The 16,242-nt window shown below is 36.8% G+C and overlaps 1 long non-coding RNA gene across 3 annotated transcripts; it reads left to right on the plus strand.

Moving 5' to 3' along the window:
- Positions 1-1,717: 1,717 nt before the first annotated feature.
- On the plus strand, positions 1,718-14,423 carry LOC114285231 (uncharacterized). 3 transcript variants are annotated; one of them, XR_014340056.1, is made up of 7 exons: positions 1,718-2,538; positions 6,156-6,221; positions 12,057-12,158; positions 12,246-12,397; positions 12,740-12,866; positions 13,177-13,221; positions 13,870-14,423. It is a non-coding gene; the product is annotated as an uncharacterized LOC114285231 (long non-coding RNA). The 3 variants fall into 3 exon arrangements; XR_014340055.1 differs by lacking the exons at positions 12,246-12,397; positions 13,870-14,423 and adding an exon at positions 13,501-13,852 and having other exon boundaries at positions 1,722-2,538; XR_014340054.1 differs by lacking the exon at positions 12,246-12,397 and having other exon boundaries at positions 1,723-2,538.
- Positions 14,424-16,242: the final 1,819 nt, after the last annotated feature.

Genomic DNA, 16,242 nt, shown 5'->3' on the forward strand with positions numbered 1-16,242 from the left:
TTGCTTTATTAAAAGATTTCAAAGATGTTTTCACGTGATCCTACGAAGACATGCTCGGAATCGATCCTGAGATTATACAACACTGGTTCCCTCTTGACCTTGAGGCCCGACCAGTTAAGCAAATGCTGCACAGATTCCACCCAGATTGGGCTTTGAAGATCAAGGAAGAACTTACCAAACAGATCGAGGCAGGTTTCTTGCTTGTATCTGAGTATTCCATATGGTTGGCCAACATTGTTCCAATTCCAATGAAGGATGACAGAATCAGGGTTTGCGTCGACTTCAGGGATCTAGATAAGGCTAGTCTAAAGGATGATTTTCCACTGTCGCATATTGACGAGTTTGTAGACTTCACTACCGGCCATGCCCTGTTGTCATTCATGCATGGGTTTTTTTAGTATAACCATATTCTGATAGCACCCGAGGATAAGGAGAAGAGCGCTTCACTCCGTGGGGCACCTACTACTATCGAGTCATGCCGTTTAGATTGAAGATTGTTGGAGCCACTTATCAAAGGGCTACAACCATCATTATGCATGACATGATTCACAATGAGGTTGAGGTGTATGTGGACAATATGATTGTCAAGTCCAAAGATCGAGAGTGCCACTACACCACCTTGGAGAAACTCTTTCAATGGATCGGAGAGTATTGATTGAGGTTGAACCCGAAAAAATACACCTTTGGTCTAACAACAAGAAAAATATTGGGATTCCTGATCACATAGAGAGGAATTGAGGTAGATCCTTTCGAAATGAAGGCCTTCTTAGAAATGCCACCACCAAGGACTGAAAAGGAGGTGCGCGGCTTTTTGGGTAAAGTACAATTCATAAGACGGTTAATTTCAAAATTAACCTTGACTTGTGAACCATTGTTTGGTCTCCCGAAGAAAGGAAAGAAATTCCAATGGGACGATCGCTGTCAGTTTGCTTTTGAACAGGTCAAGCAGTACTTGCATAATCCGCCTGTGTTATCACCGCCAGAACCAGGAAAATCGGTTTTTTGATACCTATCGGTGAAGAATTCAACCATGGGGTGTATGTTAGCTCATTAGTCGAAGGCCAAGGTGGAGAAAGTCGTTTATTACTTGAGCAAGAAAATGCTGGATTACGAGACCCGTTACACTTCCCTCGAGAAAGCTTGCCTAGCCTTGGTATGGACGACCCGAAAGTTGAGACACTACCTGTTAACTCACTCAGTAATTCTAGTTTCGAGATTAGATCCGAGCAAATATCTCTTTGAGAAACCAGGACTTACGGGTAGGCTAGCTTGTTGCACTACAACAAAATTGACTTTTTACGGCACCACATCACCGACATACAATGAATGCAAGCCGTAATTTCTCACTTTTACGACTTGTTTTTTTTGCATCTCGTAAATAATATATTAACCACGGCGCGTCTATTGCGCAGGCCGTTAATGGTAAAAATAATAATTTTTTTACGACTTGCAATATTAGTCGTAAATAATAAAACTTTTTACAACATACATATAACATGCCGTTAATATATCAATTATATATGATATGCGTATGCCAGTCGTTAAAAATAAGTCACCTTTTACACTTACCATATGTGTCGTGAATAATATGCCCAAAAAATTTCAGGCGCCAAAACCCAATACGCCACTAATCAAAAAAATAAAAATAAAAAAAATAAACACTTGGTTGGACACAGGTGAAGGGGAAGGGTTCTTCAAACACTGGTTTCTAAAAAAATAAAAAAACACACAGTTTCTAAGAAGAGAGAGAAGAGAGGGAGAAGAAAGACGTATACAGGTGAAGGGGAAATGGTTCTTCAAACACTTGGTCTTCATTCAATTGAATCGGTGGAGATCGAGACGCATGGCAGTCGATTGATGCAGTCCGCTTCCTTCCTCAACAAAGCAATCACGCTTTCCATTGAATCAATTTGTAATCTGCTTCGACTTGGACTTGGCGTCAATTTCTGATTCCATCAGTTCAATTGAATCAATTTATAAAACCCTTGTTTCCTCTCTCTCTCTCTCTCTCTCTCTCTCTCGGTATATATATATATATATATATTTATATCCCCCTCCTCCCTTCTCTTCTCTGTTTTTCTCTTCTCTTCTCTCTATACATACATACATACACCTTCTATATCTATCTACATTTTTGGGGTTTTTGCTCTCTGCCTTTTTCACTTTTTTTTTTGGTTTTGGTTTTGATTTTGATTTTGATTTTTTTGTGGATTGTTGTTTATTGAGTATGATGTGTATTTCGGTATCTATATTTTTGAGGCATTACAGTATGAGTATTGGATATTCCATTGGCTTCCATGTTTATAAATTCAATCAAAATAAAGGATGAATGTGGATTTAAGATAATATTAACCAGATCCATAGAAATTGGGGCATTATAGTGGTACATGAAACAGAAATTGTTCACAGCACTTCGTTTCTTCCAAACGTTCTGTTTTTCTGCGTTTTGATTCCTCGCTTACTAATTTCTCAACAAGCTGCCCCTCATTTTCATCAGCAGCCAATCTTTTCCTTTTTTTGGAGCTCTTTTCTGGAAAGGTGGATGCTTTGATTACAGTTATCAATTGTCTCTTGTAATATCTATGGAGTTGTTACTACAAGTTTCATAGTGGGACACAACATTATCAGCTTATAGCTGTTGCTGTGGATTCTCACAATTCAAGATTTGTTATCTAAAATTCACTAGAAAAACTATCTATCAGTTACTTGTTTTGGAATATGTGCGTGGCAATTGGCATTTCTTTATAAAAATTTTCTTTATAAAAACACAATATTTCTTTATAAAAATACAATATTTCTTAATAAAATTTTTCTGTAATTTCAAGAGGTGGAGATAAATACAAGTTCACAATTTGCATTGAGCCTCATAGTAGAAGCATGGTGATTACGGCATGTGTCTATTATCAAGGGACTACAAAAAGATGGGTGTGGCAGGAGTGAGCCTTAATTAAGAGAATGAAGGGTTGTCCTACAATCATGGGTTGTTGAGATTGAAAAGATTTCTCAATTGATATTTTGCCTTGGTTGAAAGTTTTGCAGTGATATTTCTTTAGCTAAAAGACTGTCATTTTGGCCAAATTGCAGTGTGTACGCCTGCCAACAATTTAGCTTAAGTTGACCAGCTTAGAGTGATAGTTTATAAAGCACTGACACTCCAAAACAGGCGTTGTAGTTGTGTCAGACATGGCGGGAACATGCATGGGACACACCAACTAGTTTCCCCCCCCCCCCCCCTCCTCCTCTATTTGGTGCTTTTGATGGATGTTGGACGTTCAATGTTTTTTTTTTAGCTTTTGCTTCGATTTAAATAATTAATAGATCATACAAAAAAAGAAAAAAAGAAAAGAAAGAAAGACATAAACGATAAGAGTTAACTGAAGAGTGAGTTTTTAATTTTTTATATATGAAATTAGTGTTTGTTTTTGTTAAGTTTGATTATTTGTGGATGTGATATTAATTGACATAGCAAATAAAAAAAATATGTATACATAAAAAAATTGTTGCCTTGTCCCAGTTGTGTCTATGTCCTTATTTTTTTAGATCATCATGTCCTGTGTCCATGTCTGTATGACTGTGTCCGTGTCCGTATTTCATAGGTGATAGTCCTCCTATGCCATTGAGAGGTGCTTAGAATTTGAATGCTTTAAGATCGGGAATAGTGTGAGACTTGAGTAAAAGTGGGACTACAATTGCATGAATACTGAAATTTATTTCCATGAGATCTGGGGGTGGTTGATCAAAGTCTATGGAAAGTATATTTATCCCTAGAGTGTATTTTTTGTTAACTGGAAAAAGTTCCTTTTGAGTGTTTATTATTGTAATAGTGAAGGGATACAAGAGGACAATGAAAATGATGGTTAGTTAAGAATCGAATCAATGAGGATGTCTGCAAAGTGAGCTATAGTTGAAATGAGATGTCATGATGGATAATTGGCAATGTAAAAAGAGAGAGAATTTGTGCTGAATGCATAAATGAGGAGGAAGAGGTAGCATTAATTAATGATGGGGGTGGGCCGAGAATTTTACTCCCAGTGTGATATGTGTTACATATTTTATTTCTTGTGTATGAACCAATGCTTACAATATTATGTTGTAAGAGTAATGCTTGAAATTCTTAAATGAATAGAATGAATTTAAGAGTGGTGATATTTAAAGTTGTAAGAGTAATGCTTGAATTTAAGAGTGGTGATATTTAAAGTTGTAAGAATGAATAGAATGAATTTAATGCTTGAAATTATGTTGTAAGAGTAATGCTTGAAATTCATTTGACTATAAATGAATTTAATCACTTAAAAAAAATATTTAAAGTTACTCAATATAATTACTTGTTGGAATAGTGATATTTATTTTTCCAATTTTCTTAGTATTATTTATGGTATGCTTCATGAATTATACTTGAGGTATAATTCCTTATTGGTATAAAGAAACAAATTTGATAGAATATACCCTCAATTTACGAAGGGTATGAAAGCATTGAAAGAGAAGAAAAAAAAGAAAAAAAAGAAAAGAAAAGGAAAAGACAGACGCCTAGAGAACAATGTGAAGAGAGAAAAAAATAGGGAGAAAATATTAGGCATGTGACCATGCCAAACGGTATCCACTTTTTAATGATGTTATACTTATCACATTTTTTTTTTATCATATTTTGTTTATGGTATGATTTGATATACTTATGATGATTGAATATTAATTTTATAAATGATTATATGACACATCAAATGATAAATAAAACATGCGATCATCGTAACATTATTGGCCACTTTGACCACATGCTTTGCAAATTGTAAAATATTATTAGGATGTTCAGGAGTTCTAGGCTAACCTACCGCCCATTATATATCATACACATGTAATGAAAGTTTTTGAAAGGTTAGGGTGTTCAAATAAATACCCTCAGCAGTGCATGGCACTGCCCTTGATCCTTCATAAGGATCCAGGTAAAGAGATTTTTCTGCACTCATGGGCTTTGACCCCCTTTCGCCCATATCTACATGAGTTTTCCCTTGATTGACGACCAAACAAAGCACATTATCTGGTTTTTTTGTGTGACAATGATCTATGATTGCACCAGTGAGAAATATTTTCTTTAAGGTATTAGGGAAAAAAGGACGGTCCCAAAGGTTGTGGGTTTAGGCAGGGATACTTGATGGCCGTTGATTTACTTTAGATTTTGTGATAGCAAAATGCATTAAATTCTAGATACCCAGAATTTGCTGTTTTATTCTGCTTTATTGGATTAATTGAGTTGGAGGCATTTCATGCTTGCTTATTAAACTAAGCACACACATTAATGAGACTGTAAGTTTGGCCCCTTGTTAGTTGGAACTCCTGTGGACTTGGTGGACTGTGTCTCTTGACAAACACGTTAGTAATTTTCTTTATACACATATAGGCTGTTTGAAAATTTTCCATTGTTTAATATTCTTTTAGGGGCCTTAGGCTTATCTGGCGTTATCTTCAACTCTTTACTAAATCTTATCTTACAAAGATATTTATTTATATAAGTTTGAATGTCTTCATTTTTTTTCTCTTAATTGCATGATATCATAATAATAGTGCTATGTAGTACTCTGGTAAGCAGTACCTTGATTTTATCACCCTTTGATATTAAATAATAGAATGAGATTGTTTTAGATTTGTGAACACTACAATAGTAAGAGAACTATTCTTGAAATGGTTAGTGATTTGAAGTTTGCCAATGCTAATTATTCTTGATTTTTTATTTTTGAAATATGTAGGTAGTAATCAATCCATTGACAATAATCTGACAGGTATAATACATGGCATTGCTTATATGATATCTACTATGGACAGTTTCTTTGGACCAATGGGGCCTTCGTTGGCTTGCTTAAGTAGTTGGTTATTTTAATAAAACTGGGGAAACATTCTTTAGTGGTGTACGCTATGAATTTGAGAGATGGAGTAGGGTGTGAGAATGCTTATTTATCATGTTTTTTCTTCACACCAAAATTTAGTCTGTACGACAAACTTTCCGCTTTAAATTCTGAACTATTACTCGCATATTATGTTCACACGTTTCTGATTTTATCACATGGTTCATTTGTGTATGATATATATATGTCTGTGATTGTTATGTTTGTGAACGCTGATTTTAATGGAGCTGTGCTGAACTTTTATTGATTATATGTTTGCAGGTAGAGGAAGAAATGCTGATGCGCAAGTTCTATGAACTCATGGCTGCCCAAGGTCTAACCAAAAAGGTATGTTCACTACAAGAAATTTCACTTTTGGCGACAAACAACATGAAGGGAAAGCAGCTTAACAGGTTGTATTTCATTAAAGAATGGCATATAGTTACACTATATCTAAGCACATTACAATCTCTGTGCAGTTGTGAATTTGAGATCAAATTTTTACAATAAGTTTGATATCCTTTACCTATACATATTGAAAGAAATATTGAGAGAGTGATTGAAAGAGCTAATACACTCTGTGATTCAATTGTGTATTAAACATGAAGAGAAGGCTCCATTATATAGGAGAGCTAATACAACATCATTATGATACTACATTATGAAAGAAAACATATAAAAATAAAAAGTAGCCGAAAGTTGAAGGCACTACCTAAAACACTACAATAAATCATCTGATGGAAAAGCACTAACTATTAAATATATATTAATGATATAAGCATGCAGCTGGTATTATTACATTAACAAATAGCTTGCTTGATTTCCAATACTCCCCCTCAAGCTACGTTGTAGATATTAATCATTCCCAATTTTTCCGTCAGATCTTCGAAGTGAACGCGAGCAAGAGCTTTTGTGAGAATGTCAACCTTTTGATAGTTTGTTGGAGTGTAGCTGACTTGAAAAACTCCTTCTTCAATCTTTTCCTTGATAAAGTGTCGATCTATCTCCACGTGTTTCGTTCGATCATGATGAATCGGATTCTTAGCTATACTGATGGCGGCTTGGTTGTCGCAGTATAAAACCATGGGATGCTCAGATGGAACCCGTAATTCTTCTAACATCCTGTTCAACCAGATTCCCTCACAGATACCTAGTGCCATAGCACGAAATTCTGCCTCAGCACTACTACGGGCTACCACTGACTGTTTCTTGCTTCGCCATGTAACCGCGTTCCCCCAAACAAACGAACAATAGCCAGAAGTTGATCTTCGATCAGTCAATGAACCGGCCCAATCTGCATCTGAAAAAATCTCAATTTTTCTATTTGTTGTTCTTTGGAAGAAGAGACCCTTTCCCGGTGTCCTTTTTAGGTACCTCAATATTCTGATCACAGCAGTCATGTGTTTTTCGGTTGGATTATTCATGAATTGACTGACCACACTAACAGAGAAGCCGATGTCTGGCCTTGTATGAGAAAGATAAATGAGTTTTCCCACAAGACGTTGATATCTCCCTTTATCACTTGGTGCACTACCGTCACTTTCTTCCAGTTTGATAGTTGTGTCCATAGGTGTGTCTGCCGGCTTGCATCCTAGCATCCCTGTTTCATTCAGTAAGTCTAGAACGTATTTACGTTGTGAGACTGCTATACCTTTCTTTGACCTAGCAATCTCCATTCCAAGAAAGTACTTAAGGTTTCCAAGATCTTTAATCTCAAATTCCTTTGTGAGGAATTTTTTAAGTAAGCCAATTTCCTCTTCATGATCACCTGTTAGAATTATGTCATCCACATAAACAATGATAATTGCCAATTTCCCTCCTAGGGAGTGCTTCACAAATAATGTATGATCGGATTGACATTGAACAAAACCGTACCCTTTCACTGCCTTAGTGAACCGTTCAAACCAGGCCCTGGGAGATTGTTTGAGACCATACAAGGATTTTTGGAGTCTGCAAACTTTGTTGAAATTTAATGTTGTCTCAAGTCCAGCAGGAATGTCCATGTAAACTTCTTCCTCTAAGTCACCATTGAGAAAGGCATTTTTCACATCAAGTTGGTGAAGTGTCCAATCGAGATTAGCTGCCAAGGATAAAAGTACACGAACAGTGTTGAGCTTGGCAACTGGAGCAAAGGTTTCTTGATAGTCAATGCCATAGGATTGGGAGAATCCTTTGGCGACCAACCGAGCTTTATAACGTTCTACATTACCATCTGCCTTGTGTTTTACTGTGAAAATCCACTTACACCCAACTGGTTTCTTACCTCTTGGAAGATCAGTAATTGCCCAAGTACCATTCTTTTCCAGAGCCCGAACTTCCTCATTGACTGCCGCCTTCCACTTCGGATACTTGAAAGCTTCCTGAATATTCCGAGGAATGGGTATCTCCGTGATGCTAGAAGTGAAGGCACGAAACGAAGGTGATAGCTTATCATAAGAAATAAAGTTCCCAATGGGATGCTGAGTACATGATCTAACTCCTTTTCTCCAAGCTATGGGCATATTAAGAATACTATTTTCTAACTCAGAATTATCAGTACTATCTGTGGGAGGAAGATTGTCACCTGGAATGTTGCTTGGATTAGAACCCGGTTCAGCCTCATGGGATTGTTGAGAAATTGCTCCTTCCTCCGTTTCCTCTTGGATGTGCTCATTATCCCGCAAGTCAACAATGAACTCAGAATTTTCGGCAGGTAAAGATTGATTCAATGACTCAGGAGGTGTGGGATTTTTGGTGGTGATGGATGGCTCACTAAATGACTCAAGGGTCCAAAATTGTTTTTCCTGGGTTGGAGTCTCCCCCTGAAGAACGATTTTAGGGTAGTAAGACTGGGTTTCAAAAAATGTGACATCCATGGAATTGTAGAATTTCCTTGTGACCGGAGAGTAACACTTATACCCTTTTTGATGTGACGAATACCCAATGAAGATACACTTGAGCGACCTAGGATCAAGTTTACTTCGATACTGTTGATGGATATGAACAAAGACAGAACACCCGAAAATTTTTGGTGGGATAGTGGAGATGAGGCGAGTAGTTGGAAAGGATTTTAGGAGAAGTTGACAAGGAGTTTGGAATTGTAGTACCCTAGATGGCATCCTATTGATAAGGTAGGCTGCTGTAAGAGCAGCTTCCCCCAGAAGAATTGTGGAACATTTGTGGAAAACATTAGCGATCTAGCAACATCTAACAAATGTCTATTTTTCCGTTCAGCGATGCCATTTTGTTGTGGGGTGTCAACACATGAACTTAAGTGAACTACCCCTTCTTTGGCTAAAAATTCTCCTAGAATGGAGTTGAAATAGTCCCGAGCATTATCAGATTTTAGAATTTGGATTTTTGACTGGAATTGTGTCTGAATCATAATTTGAAAATTTTTGAAAATTTGGCTTGTTTCAGATTTGTCTTTCATGAGGAAGACCCAGGTTAATCTAGTATGATCATCTATGAATGAGACAAACCACCTAGTACCAGTTACATTTTTTATTCTTGATGGACCCCAGATATCACTATGAATTAGTGAGAATGGACGAGACGCTTTATAGGATTGAATGGGAAAATGGGACCGTACATGCTTAGACAATTGACAGATTTCACAATCAAAAGGTTTTGGAGTTTTAAATAATGAAGGAAATAAATGCTTGAGATACATAACATTCGGATGACCTAAGCGATAGTGCCACAACATAATTTCTCTATCGTTATTTTGACACGAAACCGAAAAAGAACTACCACGAATTGCCGTTTGAGGTTGTTCCTGTGGATAGTGGCGTTCCTTAAGGATGTAGAGTCCAGAGCATTCCTCAGCATTGCCAATCGTCTTCCCCGAATCCAAATCCTGAAATTCACAATGAGTGGAGAAAAAATTAGTAACACACCTCTTTTCCTTAGTGAGTTTACTAATTGACAATAAATTACAGTCCAAGTCAGGAACAAGGAGAACAGAGTTGAGAATAAGATTCCTAGACAGCACAACTGAACCTATACCAGCAACCTTTGATAGTGAACCATCTGCTATTCGGACCGTTAAATTATTTTGACATGAGCTATATGTATCAAAAATTGTTGCATCTCCCGTCATATGATCAGATGCTCCTGAGTCCACAATCCAAGGTTTTTTTCGTTTCTTACCAACAGTAAAGGCGTTCAAAGAATTACCTTTGTGAGCCAAGGTTCTGGATCCAATGATGTGGTTAGAAGACGAACCAGATTGTGACTGTAGTAGTTTCTGGAGCATCTCCATTTGCTCCTTGGTGAAAGGGCTTACTTCAGGTTGTGGTGATCGTTCATTTGTACCTACATGATTACCTCGTCCTTCTTTCTCAAGAGGCTGACGTGGCTTCCAATCTGCTGGCTTTCCATGAATCTTCCAGCAAGTTTCTCTCGAGTGACCCGGCTTTCTACAATGATCACACCAAGGCCTCCCTCATTTATTTTTCTGACGGTTGTCAATAGGAGCGAATTGAGTCTTAAGAGCCGAGCTTTCTGCCATATTCAGTTGTTGATGGGATCCCATCATGAGTTTTTTCCGGCTTTCTTCGCGACGGACTTCAGAGAATGCCTCTCTAAGGCTAGGTAGCGGTTTTACCCCCATAATTCTTCCTCTGATTTCATCAAGATTTGTGTTTAATCCTAACAAGAATGTAAACACACGCTTCCCTTCGACAATCTTTTTATACAACAAACCATCAACAACACACTGCCAGTTATGAACCTTAAACGTATCAAGTTGACGCCATAGACGAGTAAGGGTATTGAAATATTCAGTTACCGTAAGATTGTCTTGACGTAAATCGTGGAGGGAGCTTTCAAGCTGGATGATTTCAGATGTGTTTTCCTTGTCTGAAAATGTTTCTTTTGCCATGTCCCAGATCTCTTTGGCTGTATCAAATGACAGAAAATTTTCCCCAATGTCAGTGGTCATAGAGTTGACGAGCCACGACATGACCATGTTATTTTCAGCTATCCACCTTTTGTAGGTTGATGCTGTGGTTTCTGGTAGTGCTGAGGCTCCGGTGATGTAGTCGTCTTTCTCCTTTCCCCGTATAAACATTAATATGGATTGAGACCATTGCAAATAATTTTGCCCATTCAGTTTATGGGCGGTGATCGGAAGATGAGAGGTTTCCATTTGATGAGAGGATAAAGATGATGAGATGATAATATCAGAAGAAGAGGAGGATGAGTCGATAGCCATTCCAAAAGCTGGACCGTATTTGGGCATGAAATAGAAGAATAGATTTGAGTAGAAGAGAGAGACAACAAAAAATATTGATGATGAGACAGGATTACACCTGCTCTGATACCATGAAAGAAATATTGAGAGAGTGATTGAAAGAGCTAATACACTCTGTGATTCAATTGTGTATTAAATATGAAGAGAAGGCTCCATTATATAGGAGAGCTAATACAACATCATTATGATACTACATTATGAAAGAAAACATATAAAAATAAAAAGTAGCCGAAAGTTGAAGGCACTACCTAAAGCACTACAATAAATCATCTGATGGAGAAGCACTAACTATTAAATATATATTAATGATATAAGCATGCAGCTGGTATTATTACATTAACAAATAGCTTGCTTGATTTCCAATACATATGTTACCTCAATGACAAGATAGAAATCAATTATCCATCATTATTTGCCCCGCTGATGCCTAATCCTTCATTACTTCATTGTCCTTCACTGGCGGCAAACCAGAGCAAATAAGGAAGAGTATTATCACAGAGAGAGAGAGAGAGAGAGAGAGGATGAGCTCAGCATGCATATAAAACTCCCTTTTTTTTTTATAAGTAGAAGATTACCTCAACAATGTGACGAACATCACAAGAAGCATGGATTTGGCCTGTATTAACATATGACTGAGCATTCTCTTCAATATTCTCCAACCTGCAATTACACAGTTCAATATATTTCTAGTTGTTCGAGGTAAAAATGTTCCTAATTCAACTAACAGAAACATTCCGTCCACTAAATCCTACAAGGAAATAGTCTTTTATCTAAAAAAGAAACCTTAACAAGAATATAATAACCACATTAACAGATGGTCAAAAGAAATAGTCTTTTATTTAAATAATGATGGTCAAAAGAAACCTTAAGTAGATATAGATAGATATTAGTCAAAGATTTCCCTTGTGTTCATAGAATCATTATAAACAAATTTTCTCCTCTTCTAGTCACAGAAAACTTTATAGGGCAATCTCATGAAGACAAGGAACCAGATGCACAAGTCTCCAACAATTTGAAAAGCTTGCAAAAGGAAAAGGGGTGGAGGACGGGTAAGAAACTTTATATGCTTGTCAAGAGTTTGAACAAAACAAGTTAAATTAATTCTTTTATTTTTGTTATGCTTGATCATCTTTCAGAAAAGAGAACTGAGCTATAAATTGGTATGCTCCCATTCAAATGCGTGGCATATGAAATTACTAAGAAATAAAGACTAATAAGCATTTACAGAGCTTCACAGTTGCTCCACTTCAACATATGGTTCTATGTTGTTAAAGAACTAGTGTACAAGGTCAAAGTTTTATGCTCTGAAATTCAACTTTCTGAGGTTAAATTGAATGTGAGATCATATTAGACACCTCTAATGAATTTATGGATTTGATCCATCAAATGAATACATGTTATTATGTCATGAGGCTCAAAACTGTGATCCCTATAATGAAAATTGCACTGTTGAAATTAAACAAATAGTGTCCGGACAAACTTTATTCTCACTCTATGTTAAAATGTGGTTAACAAATTGCATGTTGAAGTGTGACTGTCTACATGTGTATAGACTTGTCTGCTTCTCTTGTCTCTCTCCATCTATTATCTATAACTCATATTACAGCTTCCTTCTGCGTATTTGGTTCAGTGAGGTTGTCCAAGATTGGTGAATCTCCTGCTTATGCGTGTGAAGGCCTCTCTTTTTTTCTACACAGAAGATGTAATGAGAAAGCAGAATTGGTTCAAAGAAGATAAAGTCAAAGCATTATAATAAGGTAGACACTATGTGATCCCAGAATTGTCCAATGTCCATGTTGAATTTTTCACTTCAACTCAAAAGATTAGAGCCACCAAAATTCATGATGACTAATTTGTGAGTTTTTTTGGGTTATTTATATGGGAAAAGATTAAGAGCTCACTTACTTTCAACTTGTGAAAATCCACTATTTCTTATTTTTACAGCCCTGGGTGAACAAATTTGTCTTCCTATAAAATTTAACTATTTTTTACTTTGGTGTTTCCCATCTTAGATATAAGGATATTTCACAAAGTTTGTAAAATAAAAAAATTGATTAATACTTGTAGGAGCCAAGCAAAGGGGCAAATGGATACTCATATGGAGAAACCCAGGTATACTTGCACATTTCTCATGCTTGTGCTTTTGCTTGCTTGCTTTTCTACTCAAGTTTGTCATTTTGCATATGGATTACATTAAAGGTTGGTTTGGCATAAACCAAATAATACAAAAAGTCAAAAAGTCACTACACATCAAACCCAATCCAAATCCAACCCAACCCATATAAGCCAATAAATCAAAAAGTGCACTTTTTTAGAACATCCCAAACCAACCCTAAGATTCTAAATTTAAGTAAACAAATGCTTATTTCCATTGTATTACAATTTTTTTAGGGTGAGGATAACGGTAGAGGTGAACATAGGGTGCATGAAGGTGGTAAACGTAGGATGCACTCACAACAAAATATTTTGGTAAATTTTGTATGGAATTATTAATTTACTCATTTGTTTTTTCCTCGTGCTTCTGCTTTTGTTTGCTTACTTGCTTTTCTACTTGAGTTATTGTCAAATTTTCATATACATCCCACATCGTCTACTAAATTTGGGCAAACAAATATAACTTGATATTGTATTACAATTTTTTTAGGGTGACGAAAATAGTGAACACGATAAGATATTTGGGTAAATTTTATATGACATTAATAATAACTTTAATTTTGTCTTCAATTCATTAGCTTATCTTATGTATTGCTTTCATGATAGTTACATGATGCAAATGAAACTAGAAATGGTGGATCCTTGGAGAATGCCAAATGCAAATTGTTGAATTGGGATGGAACAAAGGTGGTGGTTGCGAAAGGCACAATTGCATCAACAGACTCTAAAGCATTGGTACATCACGTGTCTCTTGGCCCAGGGTGTTGGAAAGTATGGGTTAACCATGTCATAGTCAATGCACTATTGTTTTGCCCTAATCGTGAGATGTTTGTGCTTGAGGATGTTATTGGAAGCATTGTTGCTTGGCCAACTCATTTCATTAGCTTTGACTTTGAGTAAAACTAACATCTATGGATAGTTTTTGAGGATTTTGATGAATATATTTCTATAATTTTTGAATAGTTTTGGGTAATGTTTACAAACTTATATATGTACAGTTTTGGATGATTTATAACTTTTTGGATAATTTAGAACTTAAGGATAGTCCTTGTGGATGTTTTTGAACTTGCGATTAGGTTTTGGATGTTTGGAATGTATATATTGACAATTTTTGAATGTTTATAATTTATAGATATAGTTTATTTTTATGGTTGAAATAATATTTTGGTGGTTGATTGATATTTTGTGAAGCTTATTTATAATATTAGATTGTACAAAATAGGTCAAATATAGAATCTGCTGAATTTAAAAAAAAAAAAATGCACATTCTACGGCAAACAAATTAGGTCATTGCATGAAATATTTCACAGCATTCCATGTATGCCACTATATGTTCTACTTATCTACAGCAGGCTGAGCAAGTTGTTGTAATATATATTTTACGACGTGCAATTAGTGTCGTTATTTGTCTCACCAATTAACGGCGTGCAAAAGTAGTCGTGGAAAAAATAACGACGACGTACAAAATCTGCCGTTAAATAGTTTTTAACGGCATACTACAGCATGTCGTAGAAAAAGTAACAACGCACAAAATCTGTGGTTAAGTAGTTTTTAACGGCGTACAAAGCATGACGTTGAAAATGAATGACTTTCCATGACTGGTCATAATATGACGCGCGCTTCACGTCGTAGAAGGGTTTTTACTGCGTGCATTGCGCGCCGTAAAAATCCTTTTTTGTTGTAGTGTTGGTTGCTTCTTCTCTCCGAATTTGATCTCAAACATGTTATACGCAAGTCGGTTAAAGAGAGAGCTGTAGTGGAATTCCTGGCAGATCACCCAGTAGAGGGGGATGAAGCGGTGGAGTACTTTTTCCTAGATGAAGATATTCTGCAAATAGAGGAGAAAACGTTGACGATGCACTTTGATGGAACAGCCAATCAATACGGTTATGGGATTGGTGTGTTGCTGATAACACCCAATGACTCCCATACACCTTTAGCCTTTAAACTCCGGTTCAAAGTATCCAACAATGAAGCAGAGTATGAGGTGCATATTGCTGGTTTAAAAGTCGTCCTGGAACTTGGCGCAGAAAGGTTGGATGTTATCGAGGATTTGGACTTGGTTGTGTCTAAAGAGGAGAAAATGAAGGTTTACCATTAGGTCTTGGATATGTTAATTCTGAGGTTTAAAAAACTAACGTTTATCCATCTACTAAGGGAGAACAATTGGTTTGCCGATGCACTAGCAACTCTATCTTTTATGGTAGACATTCCATTGGGAGTCAGGATGCGTCCGATCATTTTTGAACAGAAGTACACGCCGGCCTATGAAACCATTGTGCGATAGATAAGGCTTCGGACAAGAACCCCTGGTACTAAGATATTTGGAATTTCCTTGAGAAAGAGTTGTATCCACCAGGAGCGAATGCCAAGGACAAAAGGGGAATATGATGTCTGGCTGTTCAATTTATCATCTACGGGGCAAGTTCTACAAAAGAGGCCATTTGGGAATGCATAAGTTGTGTGTTGAGGAAGAGGAATCAAAGTGCCTTATGGAGTCCATTCACGGAGGAGAATGTGGGGCCCACATGAATGGTGTGATGCTCGCCCAAAAAATCCTTAGACAAGGCTACTACTGGTCTATCATGGAGGAGGACTGTATCAGTTTTGTGTGACGATGCCACAAATGTCAGATGCACGCCAATCGCATGAACATTTTGCCGTCGAAGCTCTACAACATGACCTCACCACGGCCATTCTCTATTTGGGAGATAGATGTTATCGGCGCAGTTATGCCAAAGGGGTCAAACGAACATGAATTTATCTTGATAGCAATCGACTACTTCACTAAATAGGTGGAGGCCCAGTCCTACTCTTTGCTAAGGGCATCACATTTGGCTAAGTTCATCAAGAACAACATTGTCTGCCGGTACAGAGTCCTGAACGAGATCATCTTCGATAATGGTTCACATTTCAAGAAAGAGGTGTTGGAGCTGCTTGAGAAATACAATGTGGCTTTTCATAAGTCAACAACATATA

Source organism: Camellia sinensis, chromosome 9 (genome assembly GCF_055761805.1).
Source record: "Camellia sinensis isolate YWXY chromosome 9, ASM5576180v1, whole genome shotgun sequence".
Taxonomy (NCBI): domain Eukaryota; kingdom Viridiplantae; phylum Streptophyta; class Magnoliopsida; order Ericales; family Theaceae; genus Camellia; species Camellia sinensis.